The 23,425-nt window shown below is 36.6% G+C and overlaps 1 protein-coding gene and 1 long non-coding RNA gene across 2 annotated transcripts in view; both read right to left on the bottom strand.

The window, feature by feature from the left end:
- Positions 1 to 23,425, bottom strand: part of LOC105471091 (F-box and leucine rich repeat protein 17) — a 544,848-nt gene that overhangs the window by 105,834 nt on the left and 415,589 nt on the right. The gene's annotated exons all lie outside the window — the stretch shown is intronic.
- The window catches only part of LOC139363806 (uncharacterized), a 64,784-nt gene that overhangs the window by 12,462 nt on the left and 28,897 nt on the right, over positions 1 to 23,425 (bottom strand). The window contains exon 2 of the long non-coding RNA XR_011624810.1: positions 1 to 23,425. This exon is cut by the window's left edge and continues 12,462 nt beyond it; it is cut by the window's right edge and continues 16,513 nt beyond it. This is a non-coding gene — a long non-coding RNA (uncharacterized lncRNA).

Raw genomic sequence — 23,425 nt, 5'->3', positions numbered from 1 at the left:
CAAAAGTATAAGGTTTGATAGAGAAGACAGTTATTTTATACAATGCACACCACCCGAGTCTAATTTTTAAAAGTTAGACGAGTAATTTCATGGTACAAAACCCATCCTCCATTAGGAAACATTTTCATTTGAAACTGAAAGTTTTATGTTCCCAGTGAAGGAAAAAAACCAACACTTAAAATACTTGGAAGTGCTAATCTCATACTATCAAAGATCAAAGATATTTTCTTTTTATTATTTCTAAGGTTCTGGTGTCCTGATCTTTTACTAAAGTACACATATTTTAAAACTGAAGAACTTTACCAGAGAGAATATTTAAGGGATTAGCCTAGGCATTAAAAGCCCATGGCTCTGATACTGGCATGCCCATCCACCCATACATTGAGGGCCTATTGTGTGTCAGGTACTGTTGTTAGCACTGATGAATAAGACAGACATAGTCCCCTGCTCCCAAAATGGGAAATGAGAAATTAAACAAAACTCGTGTGTGTGTGTATGTGTATACTATACATAATTATAGTAAGTCCTACAAAAGAAATGTACAGGAAGGTGCTAAGACTAAACATGAGGGGAAGGATCTAATTTGCCATTAATTTTAAGAAGCCAAGAGCAAAAGCTTTGAAGTCAGAAAAAATGGGTTTTAATGGTGGATTCTCTAGTTAGAAGCTGTGTTTCTTAATGGCTGTGCTACTGAACTTTTCTAAACTTGTTTTATTTCCTTTAAAATGAGGATAGCACTACTTTTTTAGGGTTATTGTAAGAGTTAGTGATAAAGTATGTAAAATACTTAATAGTATAAATTGCATGCAAAGGATATTACTATTATCATAATACCTCCATTTACTATAAAATATAATAACTGAGCAGAAAGCACATTTAGCCCTGGGAGCATGGAAAATCTTGTTGCTTCTCTATGTCAGACTCAAATTTCAGAGGAACAAATCAACAATTTTATTATTTGAAAACTCATTCTAGGCTTTACAAAACAGAAACTAAAAATTGTGGGAAATAGATTTTTTTCTAATTAATGAGGTTAATCATCAGATAATTCAGGACATCTAAAAATCCTTTAACTATTTCTTAAGTTTGTCTTGCTTTACCAGTACAATGGAGACCTAACACATTTATCACCTAGGCAAATGTCCAAACAAAGTTTGAGAAATGTGAATAAAGTAGCATAGTTTTTATGTCAGTGGGAGCTTTATAAGATTTATTATGGTTCCACTCTAGTACAGACAGGTGAATTCACTGCACAGCTGGCAACTTTTTACTTCACTTTGTGTAGTGAAGACCTGGCATCAACCAAAGGTTCCCATTTTCTTTATCCAAATGGATAATTTTGCCCAAAGAGATCACTTTGTCATATGAGCTTTCATGTGGTGAGCTGGCAGAATTGCCGCTGCCTCATATGATCAAACAACAACAATCAAAATCACAGGGGATGCAGCGTATAGGCAAAGTACAATTAGAGCCATCAATTATTCTCAGGGATAAAACTTATTATTTAGAGAATAAACCTTACGAAATTACTGATTATCTGTTCCTTTCAAAACATTACCCAAAACGAAGAGTAATAAAATGTAATACAAATATCAAATGTAACACAAATATCCAAATGGATCATAACTACACAAGATAAAAATCCTAAGCCAAGAAGCTGTACCCAATTCTCATACTTTAAATTAAGAATCTTAATAGAACTGATAGTCCCCATTAAATTTTGTCCCATTATCATTAGTACACAGTGAAGACATTATATACAATGGATAGCTTTACCTTCAAGGCTATTTATAACAAGCTAATAACTGAGACCCCAAAGACCTCAATTTACATAAAAAGAAGGCAAGGCTACATTCACTCAGGTATACAAATCACAACCACATACACAAAAGCTCTAAGAACTCATAATCTCTTCTTTTTGGATTTTGTCAGGGATGGCTGGCTAATTGGGGAAACTCATGAAAGTACCTTACAATCCAATTAGCACTTCAGTGCAATTAAGTGGTAGAGGCTTCCCTATTCTGCAGAGACTGGCTTTGATCTTGCAGTGAAAAGTGTCCTTCCTTAAAGCTGAGGTTTTGATTTTTTTCTCAGTAATTAGTGCTAATTGTAAACCCAGGCCTGACCTGCTATAAACAGAGTGTTTTACCGCATTTGACACTAGGACCCTAAATCAGTGTTCTCTTTTGTCTATATTGTACTTGCTTATTAGAAATCTGGCTATTTTGCTCATCATTTGATGCACAATGGATAAGTACATACTAAGGTCAGCTGAAACAAATGCCTTGATCTTAAGAGCTTGTGTGGGTATTTTCATTGATGTCTTTTAAGCCCAGTTACCATAAAAGTAGTTGATTGAATTTCACTTAAGGAATATACTGTAGTTTTTCTACACAAAGAATGACTATTCAAAAGCAGTTTCTAAAGAGGTTTAACAACGCTTGTATGTTTGGAAAATAAAAACAAAAGATGAAAATGGTCTTTTCATGGGATCAAACATAAAGAACTGCATAAATCAATTGCAGAATTCTCCTGAAAAATATCTATTATAACAATGTCTGTTAAATCAACTCATTGTTTAGATTTATAAAAATGAATTAAAATAGAGGTCAATGAGTGAGTAGGCTGATGAGATATCTCTATATGGAAATAAGATGCTGTAAAATAGAAAATCCCAGACCTTCTCCAAGGTATAGATAAGATCCTTTGAAATTAGCACACAGTTTCTATGCAAATGCAAAGCAGCTGGATGTGAGATAGACTGTTTCTCCCTCAAATATGTTTTTAAACATACCCTGTTCCATTATTTAGCAAATGCTTTCTTCATAGGAAAAATTATACATGGAGCTATAGCCAGTCGAGGTTATAATGTTAGACACTCTGAATTAGGACCAATTTAGTGATCTTGAAATAGACATAGTCTAGTGTACAGATATATAATTACTGGAGGGAAAAAAATGTTCCCAATACAAATATGCATTACACATAAAATATGATGACACCAATTAGCACTTCTTAGAAACAGCTATTTTGGTGATATTTTTCCCCTTAGGGAAAAAAAATCAAGAGTCTAGTAACAGTTTTTTTCTATAAAAGACAATATGATTGAATCTGACTAAAACAAACAAAAGGCAGAATGGGTTCTTAGAAATTTTCCCTGATTTTATGCCTTGTAAATTTATTTTAATCATTTTAAAACCAAAGTATTACAGGCATAAAAATCAAACAATAATAAAAAGCCTGTTGAAAACTTTGGGGTATTTGCCCTATCCCTTCCCCTCCTCCTCTCCAGACAGAACTACTTTAAACTCTTGCGAGCCATTGCTTTGACTCTTCATCTCCGTATTTTTAAATCAGAAATGGTTCAAAGGGACAAGCCCTGACTATCTGTATTTTGGAGTTACTCAGGGGAAGGGGCTGGGATATTACATTTAGTACCAGACTGTCACCCTTGTTTTCAGTCTGATCTCACCCTCTTCAGTCCCTGAGGTCTCCAAGCCCTGAGGCTCTCTAATTCAATCTTCCAAGAGCATCATTTCCTGACAGCATGGAAGTGGTGTGGTCATTTGTCCAGTGGTAGAGAATGTTTCAAGGAAGGCGAGATCAGGAGATCCGGTTGGAACTTATACACACTTTCAAGCAATCCCTGTTTCCACTACTCACAACTTCACTACCTGGCTCCCAATTTCTCAGATCTTTCTGGGAGGTAAACTGGGTAGCTGCTTTTTGGTACTCTCAACCTGGAAGCATTTTTGTTTGACCTCACGTCTCTCTACTAAATCCTTATCATTCCTTTACAAAATTTTCGTGGTAACATATATATAACAAAATTGGGCACATTAACTGTTTTTAAGTGCACAATTCAGTGGCATCAGTTACACTTACCTTATTGTACAACTATCACCACATCTAGTTCCAAAACTCTCCCATCATTCTGAACATTTTTTATTCTTCCATCTGCTTTCCTGCTTCACAGGTTGTGTTTTAGGAGTTCAATGATCTACTTTACTAACAATTGAACTGTGTGTTTATTTTTTCCTTGTTTTGGGTAATTTTTCCAGAGACGAATACAGAAGTATCTTTATTCCGTCATCCTAAAACCAAAGTACCATCTTCTCTTTTAAAGATGGGACAACTCTTGCCTGGAATGATTAAGTAACTTGATCTGGCTATCAATGTGAATCAGTGGCATGACAAGTTTAAAACCCAATTTGCTTAATTATCTACCCAGGGTACCTTCCATCAACTACATTATTCATATTATTATTGGAGTTCTTGTGAGTTAGGATCTCAGTTTTTTTCTTTTTCTTGTACACTGTTTTAAATTGTGTGTACCAAAGAGATTGAGAATGATGTTTCTGTAAATATTATAACACTAACTGTTGGACAGTTGATCAGTAGGAAGCTAGATATACCTAATTCTTGTGGTGACAGTAAGTAGGAAATCGAAGATCAGAATCAAATCTCTAGAACTTCTTAGATGTGCAGGCATGGAAGAACTTGACCAATGCTGACAACTAAGTTTATAGGTCCTTCTCCTAGAGCTGGCAGTCTGTATTTTAGGACCCGTTTAAAACAACATTTTCAATATTTTACCTAGCATGCATCCCAAATTAGATGTAAATTATAGCTTATATATTTAATGATGTAATGGCAAAAAGGATAAAAAAATTATCTGTAATTGGATGCAGCTTTTTATGTTACAAATACTAACTTCCTATATTCCACGTATCATGTGGCCACCTATTTTAAGGTGGGACAAATAATTTTACCTAATGTTAGGTATTATCTGCTTCAATGATAAACTGCCTTTAATAGGGTGGTATTACAAATAGCACATTAAGTTTTATTTTTTGAGCTTAAAAAAGCTGCTCCAGTTATACTAAGGTATAACTGACAAAACAGTACATATTTAAAGGTATAAATGTGATGTTTTGATTACGTGTTAAGTTTTAAAACTAGACTTGATGTGAGTGTCACTGACAGAAAGGAGGAGGAAAAGAGTAACAAGGACAACAGCATCAAAGAAACAGAAAACAATGCTCTCAGGTGGGTATCCTTAGAGTCTCTATTTTATAGATGGAAGAGCTTTTTTTTTTTTTTTCAGAAAAGTTACGTAACTTGTCTAATATGACACAGCTATAAGTGATAGAGCTAGGATTTGAACACAGATCTAGTGCTTCCAACAACTAAGCTATGTGAGCAGATTAAAGAGTTCCTGAAAATTCAAAAAACAAAGTTTACTTATGCATATAAAGTAAACCTAGATGTAAGCATAAAATATACTAGTGCAGTGATCATGGTGAGGGCAGGGCAATTTCTTCTCATTTGTAAAAGGCAATTTAGTCTCTTCTCTTAGAGTAGACGCATCTGTTACTCTTGCTAAACCATTCATAAATATGGAAAACATGGGATGAGAAACACTAAACTATGTCCATGAAAATGTAGTTGAAAATATTGTTCTTACTTTTAAGTGAATGTGATGAATCATTACAAAAACCTAATGAATCATAAAATTCTTTTAACATAAAACTTAGTTTACATGCCAACAATTAGGTGAAGAATCCAAAAATAAATAAAAATTGCCTCTGAATAAGCACTGAGAAGGAATGCCATATCAAATGCACTCTGTGCTTTCCTTATAGGAAAGCCTTATGAACCTTGCTTGGAGTCTAGTGGCTCTTATTTTAGAAACAATTCTGATAAGCTAGTTTTTTTCCTTGTAGTCTAAAGCACATCAAAGTAAGTAAACAGAAAGGAGTGATACATTGCTAAAAGTAGGAATACAAGAACACTAAAACATCAAAAATGGCCATGATGACCCCCCAAAAAAAACCCAAGAAAGAAAGAACTCCCCCAAATTACCCAAGCATAACTTAAAGGTTGTCAAACCACAGCCTACAGGCCAAATTCAACCTACTGCCTGTTTGATGACAAAGTTTTACTGCAAATCAGCCATGTTCATCATTCATACATTGTTTATGGCTGCCTTCCCATAAACAATGTATGAATGATACAGTGCAATGACACAGTGGAGTGGAAGCAACAGAGACTAGGTGGCTCCGAAAACTTAAAACATTTACTATCCGACCTTTTGCAGCAAAGGCTGTCAACACCGTGGTCTAGGTCATTGAAAGCATGGATAAATAGCTTTCCACACTGCATGGGGTACTGTGGACATGGCACATTTGACTCACAGAGAAATTTTTGGTTTATGATTAGTACACTTTAGTATACACTCTTTAACAAATCACTGAAAAATGTAAGGCATTTTAGAAAAGTTTCCAGAAAAAATGACTCATTATTATTTAATAGACACAGCCTAAACATTTCAATTAACCTGAAACCCATTTATATAGAACACCCAAATAAAGATATCTTTCTCCATATTTCAGAAAAAAAATAGAAGTTGAAATCCCAAAATTATTCCCTGGCACAAGCAGGTGAACAAAGTTAAGTCAATTCAGATGCTCTTGTTAAAATATTTTTTCCCCTTAAGTTCAAAGTTTGTGTTCTTCTAATTTCCTTCAGGTGACTCACAGTCTCAGGACTGTAGAAGCCTCATGTTCCCTCAACTGAACACACTGGAAACACTGATATTAGACAAGCGAATTGGCATTTTTGAAGAACTACGGCTGTAATTTAAACTACTCCTTGATCTTCCCCTAAAGCATGCTAGAGAACCTAATTTCCATAAAACTTTCTAACCCAATTTGAACAGTATAATGTGGACAGTGGGGAATAATGGGTTTGATCAATTATGAATTTATATGATATGTTTGTAAGCTATTCAGGCATCGTCTGACAATTCAGTATTTTGAACACTAATGCCATGCTACATAATTTTAAAATGGTGCATTTCAGAAAAATCTCACTAGGGCATATTTGCATATTTGGAAATCTAATTAACCCAAGCATATCTTAAGGCTTTCAAAAGAGAACATACAATAACATTTTTGTCAGCTGAATGTTTGCTTCAGGCTATGTAAGGATTGTATCATCTGGTGTGTGTTAACCCTTCAGCTCCCCATTTTTTATGTGTTTAATCTGGGAGTTGGGCAGATAGAACTTTCCACTCCCTTTCTGGGCTGGAGACTCTAGGGCTCAGCATGAACAAGAGGACCTGTGATGGTTCTCTTTGTTACCCAACCCAAGTTTAAAACTCTCTTCTTTCCTACCTTAGATGATATAACTGAGAACTGCACTACTTGCAGAAACAATTAAATTAGAGGAAAAAAATGACCACCACATCGCTTATATAGCAAAACATCCCTTTTATATTTTCTGTGGGAAAAATATTTCAGAAACAGGACAGGTGCCCAGTGAGGGACACTACCCAACCCCACAGCTGCTACCTCTTCCCTCTTCTGCCCTTAACTTTAATTCCCTCTAGTGGGGTTTTCTTCTATCCCTTAGGCCAGAATCTATGACCAAAGCCAAAAATAAGAGCAGAAAGAAAAGGCCTGTTCTTTAGACCTATCAACTCTACCAGAAGGCAACACTTTGCTCCTGCATGCATGGCTCTTTCTCCATGCCTGGTAGTACACGCTGATCCATGGCCCAAGTCCCACTCTCCTGGGATTTTTCCTTTGAAACTTTGGCCATGTATCTTGCCAGAGTGGAAAAAGGCCTGCTGCCCTTGTTACCACACCTCCCCAATGATTGCTGCAGGTCTGGAGGCTCCCACTGCAAGAAAAACTACCTGCGCTTCCACAGCCTTCACCTGTTTTGCCAAGTTCCCTGCAGGTGCTCCCCGTGTTAGAAAAGCCCAGAGAAAAATGTTTTTCTGGAAGAAATGGAAGTTGCTTATGTGAGCGTTAGTTTAAGTAGAAAACCGGATTTATGTAAAATTATGATATGCCCGACAGAATCTAGACACAGTATGCTAGAAATTTCAGAAGTGAGGTAAAAAATTATAAACTTAATTTGCAGCAATGTACTGTCAGTTCTTCTACAAAACGTGTTTTGAAGTCACAAATTTATTCCAAAAGGATTGATACATGAGGGAACAATTTAAGCATAATGCAAATTATATTTGCTTACTGTTTCTTTGTGGAAAACACCAGTTCAACACGGAAAACTTCACCAGGCTGAACTGGGCTAGAGAGGTGAAATTCACAAAGCACACACAAGCACACATCTTAAACTTCTACCAGCTATCTCATTCCACCTCCTGTTATCTATAAGCCGCACCCCTCCACATCTGCTGGTACATCTTTACATGGGATTTCAGATAGTTCTACTTCCACCACGTCACCATAACCTTCTGAGGCCAACTTCCACATGTCAACTTAAGGTATTTTTCAAGGTGCACTGCCACATTGATTGTAGTATATATGGAGTTCTATAGTATCAGTATGTATTTCTTAACCACTTAATACATGTAAAACTATGCTATTTTTTATGAGGTCCCCATCCTTTAAAAATTTTGTGTGTTCCTGATAAAGTTCTTGAGTGTTTGCCCCTGATTCTGTTTTCTCATAAGCTACAATTTGGTGCATGGTGTGATGATTTTGTCACTTTATAATGGAACTGACCGTAAATCAGATTTCATTGTTTTATTAAAGAGCAAACAAAGGGCAGAGGACAGAATCACTAACATTTTAGTTGATAAAGTGAAACAAACGTGTTCATGTCTACTGCTAGTATATATCCTATCAGGTAGGAATAAAAAATTCACGTGATTATTGGCATTTTAGAGAATACTGGGCTCCCTTCCCACCCCACCCCAATTCAGCGCACATGTCATCTCCTCCAGCAAACCTTTAACTCCTCACCCCAATTCTGTATTAGATGTCTCCACTGTATCCCATGTGTTTCTAAGTTCCTGCTCATACCTTTGGCAAAGGCCTCATCACACTGCATTGCAATTCTGTGTACTTATTATACTCATTCACTAGATTGTGAGCTCTTGAGAGCCCTCTCTGCACATGTATTTGAATTCTGAGCATGTAGCACAGTGTTCGCAGAGCGGAGGTGCCCAGCAAATGTGTGTGAAGGAAGAATAAAGGAATGTCCAGTTCTTTGTATGACTCACAGCCCTGTGCACAGTGCTTTGCACAGAGCAGGCACTCAACAGATACTTGCTGAATAAATGAAAGAAAAGAAAAGAGAAAACAAAAAGTGTACTTATTTAGAGAGAGGCAAACAGTAAGCAAACTTGTATCTTGAAATTGTCAAATAAAGTCTTAATATAAATGGTGTAAATGTATCTTTTTAGGTAGATAAGAAAGGAAGATGACTCATATTTTATAACAAGGATAGAACTGTAAGATTCCTCAAGAGGTTGTCTGGCTCGTTTCTACCATGCAGTCAACTCTTAAGCCTCCCAACTAGGTAGGTGTTCATTCCATTTTAAACATCTTCAAAGACTGTAATATGTTCCTTGGTAGCCTTAGACAGGCTTAATAATATTTTACAATCAGGAAGTTTCTTCCAATGTAAGATCAAGCTTCCCCTTGCTATTTTAATTTTTTCTTGTTCTTTCTTCTATGGGATGGAGAACTGGTCAGCATTCTTATTCTTATTTGTTATTCTTATTCTTATAAGCATTCTTATTACAAGTATACTATAAGACAGTTATTAAGTCACCTCTTAGCTTTCTATTTTCCTGGCTAAGCAACAAAACTCCTTTAATCTTTTCCCATATAATCTATTTTACATCCCATAAGCATTTGTCACTTTTTTTTTACAGACCTTTCCCAATTTTCACACTTAATTTTAAAATATGGAAACTCAAAGTTGTCAAAATAGTAAAAGCTTATACAATGCCAAACATAACAAAGAATTATTTCCTAATTCTCTAAATCCCAGTATCATATGAGTTTTATAGCATGCTTTGCTAATAGCCAACAACCTCTCACTCCATCTCCATCCCTGTTAGTCCTCATGCACTCCCTGAATGGGTGGTGTTTGAAGAGGGCCTGGCACCCACACTTTCTCTATGGACAACGTTCAAATGTGCCCTCAATGCATGCAACACTCTCTGGGTCTGCCCTCACCAGCTCACTGAACTAGGGCTTCAGGAAATGGAGCCTGTTCAGGGTGTACTTCATTTTAATTTTCTGCAGTTCTGGCCACAGAGGAGCTAAACATGCCTTATGCAGAGCAAAGTTAGCCTTTTCAGTCTTGTTTTAGAGTAAGCTTGTCCAACCTGTGGCCTGTGGACCACATGCAGTCTAGGATGGCTTTGAATGTGGCCTAATACAAATTCATAAGCTCTTTTAATTAAACGTGATTTTTTGTTGTTGTTGTAATTTTTTTTTAGCTTATCAGTTATCAGTCAGGGTTAGTGTATTTTATGTGTGGCCCAAGACAATTCTTCTTCTTCCACTGTGGTTCGGGGAAGCCAAAAGATTGGACACCCCTTTTTTAGAGTGTACACCACTCTGCTAACTGTCATACCTGTGCTCAGAAAATCTTCCTCCCTCTGCTGACAGTATAGTTTGCTGTCTCTCTCAGAATATAACCTTGAATTTGTTCCACAATTTCGAAATGTGATTTATATAATTTATTAAGATCATTTTGAATTCTAGTTCTAGCGTTCCAAGTGTTTGTAACTCCTGTTAGCTTAGTGTAATCTCCAAACTTAATCAGTATGCCTTTAATTCTGTCACCCAGGAAATAATGAAAAATGCAGAATGGAATCTAACACAGGTACCAGGACTGAATCCTGAATATCTCTAATCAACAGGCCCGTGTTGGCTTATGGTAAAGACTTTGGGGGGTTATCTAAAAAAAAAAGTACACTTAACTAATTGTGATAGACTCTAGTTAGACAAAATCTTATTTATTGATAAAGAGTAGCAACTTATGGGGCTGAATTAATGTGATACTAAATTGATAACAATTCCATTCGCTGCTTCCTTTAGCCTGTGTAAGTTAATATTTCATCACAGAAAAATATTACACCACTTTGGGTAGATTTGCTATTTGCAAAACAGAAAGTAAAATAATAACCAAGGTTTTGCAAAGGGTGATTTTTACTACACTGTTTATTGTCACTGTGGGATTTCTAAAACATCAATAATCTAATAGTTTTAAAAATGTAAAATTACATTACATTAAAATGTAAAAGGATGTTTAAGTCAATATAAGAAGTTAAAGATAGAGACCTCATCAATCTAGGTGACTGTGATAGTCAACAACATACGTACTGAGTAACTGCATGGAGAGGAAAACATTAGCAAAAAATAACTTTACTGTGAAATGCATTCTTCTAAAAAATTCCCTTACCTTCTAGACTTCAAACTAGATACTCTATTATACAGTTAAACAAAAAAGAGTAAAGCAATTATGTCTTAATACTTATAAATACTTTTTTCACTGGCAATTTTTAAGTAGGTAAGTAAATTTAATTTCCACTAAAAAATGTGATCCAGAGCAATTTCCATCAGAAAATATTTATTTCACCATTGCTGCAGTCTCCAAAGGATCTAAATAACACATCTAGAGACAATTAACAGCAATGCTCTTAAGGAACAGTGTTCGGTTAATCAACAATATTTATTGACTGAAAATTCAATTGCCATCTAGTCTCTTAGTTGATTATTTTCTAATTTTTTTTTAGTTTTAGGTTCAGTGTTTTCTGATTACTAGGTTGTTTCATGTAACTGCTTATTAGATATTTACAAAACTGCACAGAAATAGGTAAAGGGAGAGTTAATAAAAAATTATCTCACTAGACTCAGATATATGGAATGTTTGCTAAAGGGATATCTACTAACAGAAAAAGGAACATGTATCAAAAGAAGAAAAAAAAATCTGAGCTGTGATGTTCAGCAAGGAGTTAGTGAACTGACCTTGGAGTTGTATTGTATAAACATACAATTCTCCCCATTTAGTTTTCTGCTGGCACATACACTTCTGTCTTCATATAATGTTAATGCATCATTTATTTATATCAAAAGCCTGCCCTAGACGAGAGTCCTAAAAATATAGTAAGATTATAGTCTTTGTTCTGGGAGTAAAATAACTTGAGAAAGTTCTCATTCTTAAAATATGTTATTTTATAAAATCAATTCTTAGATACTCAGAGTCTAGTCATTGAGCTATGAATTGCCTATAAATATGCTCGGATATTTCTCCTCTTCCTTCCTTTTCTTCGTGTATTGGCTTTGACTGCTCATTAGCACATCCAGGATAAGACAGGCTGGATGACACAAATCTACCAATTTAGAAAACTTGCCAAAAACTTCTGGAAGTTGACTTCTCTACAGTTATCTTATTTTTCATTATATACTGTTCTTAATATATGTTTAATTATTAGGATTAAGTCCAAGGGCAAGTAAACAGATTACATAGAGAAATGTCATATTTATTTTCACAGCTCATATACCATCAACTTATAATGTATTTCCATTAAAACCTATCTGATATTTGTTTTTTATTCTACACAGTATTCAAGATTAAAGATGTAGGTGAAATCTTAAAATGAACGTGTTTTTTAAAGTTTGTTTTGGCACAATCTACTATATTAAAAAGTACCTGAAATAAACGTATTGTTGTCTGGGATTTAGATAATAAAAATAGTGTGATTTTCATTGTCATGACATTAGGATTAGAAGAATTTGACTTATGAATTGAAATGGGTAAGATGAATTTACTGTTTTCTTCAATAAGACACAAAGAATTCTAGAAAGCAAAAGGAAAAAAGGATGCATGGAATCTAAACCAATCTACATGTAAATTTGACACTTTGCTTTTATTATGATCATTAGAGGGTTTTTTTTGTTTTTGTTTTTGTTTTTTTTTGAGACGGGGTCTCACTCTGTCACCAGACTGGAGTGCAGTGGTGCGATCTTGCCTCACTGCAACCTCTGCCTCCCGGGTTCAAGCGATTCTCCTGACTCAGCCTCTCGAGTAGCCGGGACTACAGGCATGTGCCACCACACCTGGCTAATTTTTTATATTTTAGTAGAGACAGAGTTTCATCATGTTGGCCAGGATGATCTAGATCTCCTAACCTCGTGATCTGCCCGCCTCTGCCTCCCAAAGTGCTGGGATTACAGGCGTGAGCCACCGCACCTGGCCTAAAAGTCTGTCTTATCTCTACTGGTTATAAGAAGTATAAAGAACACTTTAAGTATTACAAAAAGAGAACAGTCTAGGACTCTCTATCTGCTGTTTTTCATCTCATCCCTGGATTTCCCTCAAACTAACAATTACTGAAGTATGTATAATAATGTCTGAAATAGGGAGGAAATACATTATTTGAATTGTTATGATTATTTGAAGCTAATAGATAATAATATTCAGTCAACAAAGAGTTACTGGGTAGGTTTGTTAATTTTATACAGACTTAGATAATGGACAAAAAGGAAGAAAAAAGGATCCTACCCTTTCACACTTAGAGATAAGGAGTCATAAACACAAAGACTGAGTGGTGGTGATACTGGCAGCAGAAACTTGAACGTAAGAATTGTCTGCCCTTGACTTCCCATGCTTGTCTAGTTTGGGCTTGCAATTGGACTATTTGGGAATGCCTGTTCTAAACAACAATGAAGAATCAAACATGTGAGATATGAGTAGAAAAAAGGGCAATATTTCATTGTTTAAAAACACTTTAATGACATTATTTTTTTCTCCTGCTTTTTGGGACATTTCATGTTATAGAATCAATTGGATAAAAAAAGGGTAAGACAATAACATATATAACAGACTTTAATATATTAATAAATAGTGTTTAAGGTCTCAAGCCATATAAGCTGGAGATAAAAGATGGCTGATTCTAGTCTCACAGGAGTTGAGGGGGAATTATAAGTGTTAGAGTATACTAAGACAATGAGATACATTTTAAATCCCATTCACTTTCACTCCCTTTTCTCTTTCCAAGCTCATATATGACTGGGTTGGTTTGGGACTGAAGAACAGGGTTGGAAATATCTGTACCAATTAAAACTAAAAATATGCTTATCCCTTGCCACTATTACGGGGCAAAAAATATCTAGTTGGGTATAGGCAAGCAGGAGCTAAGTCTTATTCATGTATTAGACTAAATTGTTCACTGGAGATAATTTCTTTCTGAGAAGGTTAACAAAGAACTGTTTAGGGTCTAGCAAACTGCACATGTTCCAATTTTTTTTTAAAATAAGAAGCAATTGTGGTTATCTCTGAGTTATCATTTATTTTATTTATGGGTTATCATTTATTTTCTTTGTAATTTTCTGTATTTTCCAAATGATAAGGAACATACACACACACGATTTAATGAGTGTTATACTATAATGCTAGGAACTTTACATTTATTATTGCTAAACTTTCCACAATCTTGCAAGGTTGGTATTATTACTCCTACTTTACAGAGAAAAAAATGGGGCTCAGAAAAGGGTAGTCTTGCTTAAGTTCACACATAGATAATTGTCACAGGCAAGACTGTTTTCAAGAAAAATGCTAATGAACAGAGATGGGCTGCTTATTATTGTGTGAGGGGCATTTATGGGTCTTGGGTATAATCTTGGCATTCTTTGCTGCCTGAGAGTCTTCACCTGGCCATCTACGGACTTTCAATGGATTGGCTCCAGGCAAACGTGATGAACACAGTCTACATGGACACACATAATGTGCACTTCTCTGGGCAGGAAGTTCATAACTTTCATCAGATAATGACTAGATAAAGTGCTTGTTCAAGAAACCCAGCACATAGTTTGTTCTTTGAATAAACAAATAACATTTCTTGTATGGCTGGATTCTTTAAAGACAGGAACATGGTTAAAGGAGGGGCTGCAGGGGATGGGAAGTGAAAGCCAGAAATCAGCTGTGGCTGTCTGGGCAGATGTAGGTTAGGAAAGCTAGCTGGACACCCATGCCTGAGAAGGGAACAGTGGAAGGCCATGATCTCTAACTTTACGTAGCATGATCAGAATCACCTATAGGGCTTGTTAAAACAGATTGCTCGGCCCTATTCCCAGCGTTTCTTATTCAGTCAGCCTGAAGTGGGGCCCAGGAATTTGCATTTCTCAATGTCCACGTAATGCTGACACTGCTGGTGAGGGGACTGACACTACCTTTGCAAAGATTATGACAGTGAGAGAAATCTAACATGGCTGACTCCATCTTGCTTCTAGCCACACAGACTGGCTGCCTTCACTCATTCCTGGGTGTAGGCCAAGCTAACAATGGGAGAAAATTTAGTTTATAGTTTAACTTTGAAGCAAGGATGATAACAGTCCCTCCCTAAACTGCTCCCACTCCTTGGTTGGGGGCTGAAACTGCCTTTGTAAAACTAATGAAAGGCCACAAGGTTAGGATTATGAGACGGGCCCGAATTCTTCTAAAATACATTTGCAGTTAAATGATATCCAGCCATTGTTCCAGAGCTCATGAGATTTGTAACTTCCCCACTACTCCCGTAGATAACATCACCATTGCAGCGCCTAAAATTGACCTTTCGAGATGTTTTTTCAGACTTTTACATTTCTGGCAACTGACTGATTCTACCTGGACCCAACTTGTGATTCAATCTGTCTATGGCCCTGACCCAGAGGCTGGCGCAGTGTATGAGGACCATTTTCCACATCCCTATGATTTCATTCCCAACCAATTAACATTCCCCATTCCCTACCCCACTGCCCACCAAACTATCCTTGAAAAACCCTAACCTCCAAGCCTTTGGAGAGACTAGCTGAATATCTGAGATTTCAGTAATAACTCTGTTGTCTTGCATGTGGCTAGCCTCACATTAATTAAACTCTTTCTTTACTGCAATACCATGGTCTCAGTGAACTGTTTTATTTGTGCAGGGGGGCAGGAAGAACTTGTCAGAAGATTACAGAACCACATATAAGGGCTGAAACATAGGCTCTGGTGCCAAATGGAGTTTAAATTCTGGGTCTTACCAGATGTGGAATCATTGTCAAGTTAACTTCTATCTCAGTTTTCTAACTATAAAATGGGGATAAATATGTCTTGTGAAGATTAAATGAGATAATGCATGTGAAATGGTTATTCCAGTTCCTGACATACATTAAGCGCTCTATAAACTTTATGTATGTCAATAAAATTAATAGCTCAATAAGCTTTATACCTAAAATATATACATCTCCTTGTATTAAATGGAATTATGTAATACTGAAGCAATTCCCACAGAATAGGATAATATATTAAATCAAAGCAAGTTGAGTATAATATAGCTTTAATCATCTTTTGGGTAAATAAATCCTGTTCAAATTATTGAGTCAAGCTAATCATATCATTACTATTTCCTTAAATTTCCAGCATTTCAATCACAGCAGGCCCATCAGTGTTAAGGGAATCCATGGTAACAACACAAAGTAAACATCCACCTACCCATTAGTGCCAGCAATTATTTGGCATTTGTTATGTTAGTTAAATTGCGTAATGGTGTGTGAGAAATCAGTTTCTGCTTCCTTGACCCTTTGGAAAGCTGGTTCTCCAAGCCAGCATCCCTTGCTGAGACTCCAGAGTCTGACAGCTATAACTTTAGGCACTGGTTCTCTCACAAGCCCCCTCTGGAAATGAGGCAGCAAATGTGGTCTTCTCTAAAAGAGTATGAATCTATTATAGGGGCTTGATTATTGGTAAGGACCATTTCTATTATGGGGCTAACATCTAACTAGGACTTTTACTATTTATTTGAACAAGTATTCATCACGAACCCTGAGTGATCCTTCAGAGAACATCAATTTTAGATGCATGCGATATAACAAAACAAACTGAAAGGACTTTTTTCATGCCTTTATATTTCAAGAAATATATCCTGTTCACTTAAAGTATATGAAGAAAAAGAAAAGAGATTTAAGAAATAAATAATCCTTAACAATAATGGTTTTAAATATAAATGCATCTGGTATGATCTGACAAATCCTTAAATTTGATCCTTTTTTTGTTGGTGGAAGAAATAGTCATTTTTGTGAAATAGACCAGGAGGTGTCACTTGACCACATGCTCAGTGTGAACCTATGTAGGATGTGGCTGTCAAATGAACTAAAAAGACCTTAAACTGCATTATTAGAAATTTTTTAAGGGAGAGAGCTTCCAGTTTCATTTTGCAGAAGCTAGACAGAGAAAACTACTGCTAAAGAAAAGTGGTAAGGCACCTAGAATGGTGAAAATCTTATTATGAACAAAACGATAAAAGGACTTGATGAAGCTTGGCCTATAAGAGAAAAGACAGAGAGGGGATAAAATAATCCTCTTTCTATTTAAAGAGTTGTCATGATTACCCTTCAATTAACCCTACAGGTATTATAGATCTAAAACCACCCACAAATTTTACTTAACAATTTTTTTGTTGTTGTTGTTGAGACAGGGTCTCCTAGGCTCACGCAATCTTCCCACCACAGCCCAGCTGGGACTACAGGCTCATGCCACCATGCCCAGCTAATTTTTGTATTTTTTGTAGAGACAGAGTTTCACCATGTTTCCCAGGTTGGTCTTCAACTCCTGGGCTCAAGTAATCCACTGACCTCAGCTTCCCAAAGTGCTGAGATTACAGGCGTGAGCCACCACGACTGGCTTATAAAATAGTATTTTTTAATACAATAGCTATTTATTATGTCTCCTTAGTATGATATCCTGTATGAAATTCTGGGAGGTATACAAAAATAAGTAAGTGCTTCTCAGTCATTAGGGAGCTTATAATTCAGAGAGAAGATGAGACACAATTGTGAGGGAAAGTAGGAGGGCATCTAAGACACAGGTAAGGTCACAGAAACTGGGCTGAGGGTAGACACTGAAGGGAGAGTGAAGAGGAGCCCAGCATGGCTTGAGCAGGAGTCCATGCTAGAGAGAAGTTGGAGATAACACTAAGTACATGGAAAACCAGGGGTGAAAATGAATCCTATGGACTGGATCCTCTTCAAAGCTAAAGGCCTCGTAAGTCAGAATTCTGGTATCAGCCTAACATTTTCTTCTTTACTGTTTCTGCATATCTGTGCTGCTCATGGATATGCCTAGGAGGATGTTTACGTGGAGTGACCACAACTGTGGGTCAGTGCTCCTCTCCATTTCCACAGCATAGAGATTTTGCTACGCGAGTAAGCCCTCATTGGAGCAGAACAGAAAGGGCAGAGGTGGGAAGCTGCTCAGTCAGGACAGGCAATGGTGTAGGAAGAAGGACCGACGAGGTCATCACCACCCACCCACTCCATTCCGCTTTGAGTGTCCCACTGGTCTAACAGAATACTTCTCCGTTCTGCCCAGAAGAAAGCACTTTCTCTTTAAGGAAATCTCAGTTGGCTTTTGCAGTTTATGTTTTAAAATCTAACAAATTATGGCACCAGGGCAGGGAACATTATACAAGAAAAACATTCTCCTTGATATTCTTGCCAGCATGCGGAGGGGAGAAAAACCAATGAACAAACACAGTAAGTAAAAACAGCATTGATTCTAGAGCCACATCTACCTGAATTTTTTACCCCACCCCATTTTTATGCTGATTTACCTTTTCTACCACTTCCCTTCATTACGGCTGAAAACACAATGCCTCCCTATGGATAAAACCATGAATGTAACTTTATTACAGAAAAATGTACAAAGAGGTCTAAACTAAGGCTGATTGTGAAAAATATTATACATGATTGCTAGTTCACTGTGCAGCATTTCTAATATAATATGGAGTCTCAAAGAGTAGGGACCTAACTATGAATATAATGATAGCTTAATGAGGGTAATTTCATATAATATCTTAAGGTTAAAAAAGAGGCAAAAATGAATCTTAAGCACAAAGGTAAAAGATATTTGAATATACAGTACTCTCCACTTAAAGTAAAAGAGAGTCTTGTCTTTAACTACTACATAAATAAATTTTCTTTCACTTGTAAACTGAAAGCTTAAAAGGATAATTGTACTTTGAGGTACATCAGGCATACTTTACAGGATTACAGTACTGGGTCATCAATACTGACCTTATCTACACAAAAGGCTTTTATATTAGGATGTCAAGGAAATGTACCAGGTTCATCTAAAAACAAATCCTTCAATATTCAGTAATAGAACTATGAAGTGAGTACTCTTTGCTTTATTATGCCTTTGCTCAATGCTTTTAAAAAAATAACACGTAGCAATGAACTTTCTATAAAAACAACGATATTTCAAAATGAAACCTTCCTCTACTGAGAACCAGAGGAAAAACATGCATCCATTTGCTAAAGGTGCTGCTTAGCTACACTTCATTTATGCAGATTTTAGGTTAATTGATAGGACACACAGACAAGAGTTCTATAAACCATTTTAGTGAGCATACATCCTGATTATAATGTCATGTTAAGAAATGGAGTGCAATCTGTCTTCATGTCATATTTAATAGATTTCTAGTAAATAGCCCACAAGTGCTCTTTCTAACAGGTGATGAATTATATTAATGCCCTGTTGTACTTTCATAATTAAGGGTCTGGCAGCACTTCCATTATAATCAAGACTTGAGATTGGAAACAAAAGGAGTGGTTTCCAAGTTTCCTGGCTCTGACTACAGTGCTCCTCCCATGCCCCACTGCTACGTTTGGCCATGGGGAACACACCTCGAAGGCTGTTCTCAGAAATAAAAGCTGGGGAGTCAGCTAAGATTTTCTTAGCAATCCATTATCACGTCATTCCTTTTTTTCCCTGGTTTTCTAGCCCCTTCAGTCAGCCTCTGCTTCTCCTCTTTCTGATTAATTCATAGAAGTCCTATTCTCTTCATCCGGCCTGCACCTGATGACTTTTCTTTGATGCTATTTCCTTACCCAGATGGGATGGTGCCCTGCTGTTTCCTCCAAATGAAACCTAGCTGCCCAGTGTCTGAGTTGCATGCTGTCAGTTTTTGTTTTGTTTGAGATAAGAGTATCACTCTCTCACAGGATCATAGCTCACTGCAGCCTCAATCTCCCAAGCTCAAGTGATCTTCCTGCCTTGGCATCCTGAGTAGCTGGGACTACAGGCACACGTCACTATGCCCAGCTATTTTTTTTTCTTAGTAGAGACAAGGTCTTGCTATGTTGCCCAGGCTGGTCTCAAACTCCTGAGCTCAAGCGATCCTCCCATCTCAGCCTCCCAAAGTGCTGAGATTACAGGTGTGAGTCACTGCCCCCACCCAGCATTCTTTGTCTTTTGCATAACAGGAATGAACTTCATAAAAAAAATACTGAGATAGCAAAGAGAGAGCGGGATATGGTTGATGGGGAACTTCTCTCCACAAAGCAGACACAAATTTACCAGAAAATTCAGAGAATAAAACCATATATTCTCAGGTCCATCCCAAAGAAGCATTTCTAATGGTAAGAATGTCAGAACACCTAAGCCAAGAGAGGAAGGCAAAGTCCAGAGAGGACTGGAAACTGGCATCTTTGCTGTATTCCCCAAATTATTTTGGGTAGATACATCATACTCCACCTGCATTAACACACATCAGAAATAGAAATGGAAGAGACTGGGCATGGCAGGGAATAATAGAGGGAGGGAGACAGGAAGAAGAAGAGGACCCAGTGAGAACAAAGGTGGGGAGGGGGTCCTGGATTGGATTTACATGTTTAGCAGTGAAGAAAAAGAATTGACATCCAGAAAAAGAAAAAAAAAAAAAAAAGAAAAGAAAAAAAAAATGGGGTTGCCAACTCCGCCCCTCAAACATAAGTGATTTTTATAAGTCTTCTTATATTTGCATATTCTTTATATTCTTATAATTTCTATCACAGGCAGACTATCTAGTGAGCAAGCTCGGCCTTGGGGATTTGTACTGGTAGGGTTTTTTCTTCTCAGCTTTTTTCCTTATGAGCTGGCGGCATCAAATTGGACAATTTATATAGAGGTAATATTAGTAACTTCCCATAGCTGTTATAAAGGTATGCTCAGGTATTTAAAAAACTTCAGGCCGGGCGCGGTGGCTCACGCTTGTAATCCCAGCACTTTGGGAGGCCGAGGCGGGCGGATCACAAGGTCAGGAGATCGAGACCACGGTGAAACCCTGTCTCTACTAAAAATACAAAAAATTAGCCGGGCGCGGTTGTGGGCGCCTGTAGTCCCAGCTACTCGGGAGGCTGAGGCAGGAGAATGGCGTGAACCCGGGAGGCGGAGCTTGCAGTGAGCCGAGATCGCGCCACTGCACTCCAGCCTGGGCGACAGAGCGAGACTCCGTCTCAAAAAAAAAAAAAAAAAAAAAAAAAAAAAACTTCAAAGAGTCACAGTCCCATTTCCATCTCCCTAAACTTTCGTGCTCTTAAATTATGTTAATTCGTAACACAAATTTTACTTCATTTTTACAAAATTCATACAGAGTATATTACTATTAACAAGTGAGCACATATTATTGGAATGACAATATTAACCAAGGTCTAGTCTCTCATACTGATGCTGATGAGGTCCTCAAGGTTACTCAGGATCTAGTTCCACGGTGTAGCAAGCCAGCCACACAACTTCAGTTCCCAGATGCCCATGAGTTCCTGGTACCTACTTGCGATAGCATACACTCCATCCTTCAAATGTCCTCTCTACTTGCTCAAACCCATGCGTGGCTTTGTTTCTTGAAACCAAAATAGACGGAAACCGAATAAAAATTAAAAATGGCTATCATGCCATCTAAATTCCTACTTGTTTTGCGCTGGCATTATATGACCACAGAGGAAAAAATAATTTGTTATCCTTTTAAGATAGATCAGATATATTTAAATATTGAGAAATACCATTAAATATTGAGAATACTAGGAAGTATTCTGAAATCTACCATTCATTTTAGCACACAATAAGGATATTGTGCATAGAATCCTTACATGTGCATTTTGGGGCAAAAAGGACGAATTTTTTTTTTGCTGAATTTTTTGTTGTTGTTGTTGCTGAATTGCATATACTTTTCTAAAGTAAAAACTTTATACCTACCTTTTGTAGAAAATCAGAATGAATTAGTATGGTGTATACAATAACCTACTATGTCATTGTGCCAGAAGTTTGACCAATTCCTTTTCATGGAAGTTTGAAAATGTCAAGTTCATTTTTAAACCCATGGCTAGTTTCATCTAGTTTAAACCAAAAGTGACAAAATAGGAACTGACTGGGGGGAAAATTCTGCAATCCACTGTTCTTAATATTTGATAATCCATGTGAAGCAGGTTTACCACAAACTGCTGTGACAGAACAAAGATGACAGATAAACTCCTGTGACCAAATTAACTGGAAATAGATGCCTCAGTCTTGTGATCCTATTTCAGTTTTTGAAAGAATTATATGCACCTTCAGAGCACGCCACATCTAAGGATGATTAGTCCTTGTACTGCTGGCATTGGGCTGATATGGCATGTGGCCAAGTGTCTCAAGAGAAAGCTAAAAGTTCAGTGGAGGTGGTGCAGACCGTGTAGCTATTCCAGAATTACCTTGGAGAACATTCTGTCTTTTCTGTTGAAAGCTTGTCAGAGTTTGATATCTATTCTCTCTATGCCTATGATGTGTGTTTTCAGATTGCCCTAAGTGGACCTTCTTAAATTAGTCTCTTGTTTACTTCATTTTTTTCTACACTGCTGAGAAACAATAAAATTACTTTGATCATTTTATCAGGTCATCTATATCCACATATATACATCTGAATGATCTCATACTAAACTATGGCAACTACTTCCAAAGGGAACTCTTAATGTTTTCTATTTGTCAAAAAACAATAACACCATGCAAGAGGCAAATGGTCAACTATTTATAAATACAAATTGCTAATTTTAAACAAGTCATAATCTCTCTTGGATTTGCTTCAAAATAATCCAGTGTGTGGGTACAGAGTAGGGAAGGTGAGAGTGCAGATGAAACAAATTTAGCAATCTATTGGTCACTGTTAAAGCTGGGCTATGTGTACAGGGTTTCATTATAGTCTTCTGTAGACTATGTCAATGTTTGAAAAACTACATTATAAAAACAGTTTAAAGACACAAAACTTAACAACTTAGAATAGCTTTAATAATATTATATGTGGTTAAAATAAGTCTACTCTTTTGACTACAGATATAATCTATTAGATTATCAGTAATTGAATCTACACAGCCAACCATAATACATTTAAGAGATAACCCATATCTGTAGCTGAGGTAGGTATTTTAATGTCTGATACAGGTATAAGTTTTTTATACTGATAAACATACTTCTTGCCTTGTTATGCCAACCATAACAACAATAATATAAGAAAACCTGAAACAAACAATTACTCTAATAGAGACTTCTTTTTTTAGCATGTTTAACTTATAATCACAAATGATGTTAACCCTCGCAAATTAATCTTTTCAAGGCTAAAAAAATTATGAGATTAAATACAAATAAAAAAGCAATTTAACCAAATGTTAGAACAACATAACACAAACCTAAGAGCAATTTATATTAATATATATTTATCATTTTGTTTCCAATGTGAGTAAAATTGCAAGTATCTTACTTTACACCACAGAATTCAAATCACAATGTGGCATATCTTCCTTATATCTTGAATGTAACAGGGATACCTACTAAAATCAAGTAAACTGTT

The sequence above is a fragment of the Macaca nemestrina genome, chromosome 6, assembly GCF_043159975.1.
Source record: "Macaca nemestrina isolate mMacNem1 chromosome 6, mMacNem.hap1, whole genome shotgun sequence".
NCBI lineage: Eukaryota > Metazoa > Chordata > Mammalia > Primates > Cercopithecidae > Macaca > Macaca nemestrina.
Note: the sequence above shows the minus strand (reverse complement) of the source record. Positions and strands in the feature narration are given on the sequence as shown.